Source organism: Oratosquilla oratoria, chromosome 13 (genome assembly GCF_046742065.1).
Source record: "Oratosquilla oratoria isolate Oo_2021 chromosome 13, ASM4674206v1, whole genome shotgun sequence".
NCBI classification, from domain to species: Eukaryota; Metazoa; Arthropoda; class Malacostraca; order Stomatopoda; family Squillidae; genus Oratosquilla; species Oratosquilla oratoria.
Genome location: NC_134789.1, coordinates 60,383,884 through 60,385,186, shown reverse-complemented (window position 1 = coordinate 60,385,186; position 1,303 = coordinate 60,383,884).

Sequence of the window (1,303 nt, the reverse complement as noted above, 5' to 3'; positions counted from 1 at the left end):
TAATATACGAAAGCGCTCTGCTTCGTTAGTTTCTTTTTCCAAGTGGTCTACTTTGCATAAGTGAACACACGTATCCGTGTTTTTATTAGCACTCGTATGTATGTCTGCATGCGTGTCTATCTGAAAATAAATTACTTCAGACCATCCACAGTCGTCTACTGACTGGTTCATACAGTTAGCTGCACAAGACTACAAATAAATCTTCAGGTAATTTTGTATCGACACCCACCATTCCCTCGTTTACAAGAATTCCTCGTCCTTCAAAATCACCCAGTACCCTTTCCCATTCTTAACCTCTTCCCTAACCATTCTAGTACCCTCTGGACTAACTATCCTTCTTTTCCACCGCAGACTCAACTCAGCACGTCGGTACCCACTGCTCCTGTCGAAGTTAGTTCCCCTGCCGAAGTCAGCTCCGCTCTTGAAGAAAGCTCCTCTGTTGAGGTCAGCTTCACTCCTGAAGAAAATGCACCTGTGGAAGAACTCGTTTCTTCTGATGACGTCATCCCTGCTAGCGAGGATTTGATCTTGACTGAGGATTCTCTTTCTCAGGATCTCATCGTTGATGAGACACCTAATCCTCTTTCTGACCTTATGTTAGAAGTTGATCCTGATTTCAAGAAGGCTTTAGAAGATTCTAATCCTTCTGACATTACGTTAGAAGCTGATCCTGATTTCAATGTTGGTCCTGTGATTTTAGAAGATTCTAACCCTTCTGACCTTACGCTAGGAGGTGACCTTGATTTCGATGCCGGTCCTGTCACCATAGAAGATTCCAACCCTTCTGACTCTATACTAGGGACTGATTCTGATATCAAAATTGACCCTATCATTCTAGAAGATTCTAGTCCTTCTGACCTTATGCTAGGGGATGATCCTGATATCAATGTTGGTCCTGTCGTTTTGGAGGATTCTACTCCTGAGGTTGATTCTGTGATTCATGCTGCTGTTGTTGCTGATCTTGATCCTGTGGTTGATCATGTATCAGAGGATAACATAGTTGCTGATCCTGTTCTTATAGAGACTCCCGGCCCAAATGCTAATCTTGCTGCTGATCCCGATCCTGCGGTTGATCCTTTGCCAAAGGATGCTATATCAGCTGATCCTGTTAATGATGATCCTGCTCCATTTGTTGATCTAGCTGCTGTGCCTGCTCCTTTGGAAGATCCTGTTGCCGTTACGGATTCTGCTGATGACTTGCTCCTTGCTGATGACCCTGCCTCTTCTACATCTGCTACTAATATTGCTTCTGCTGCTCAAATACTTCTTGCGGATCCCGTACCTGCTGATGAGCTTTCTCTTT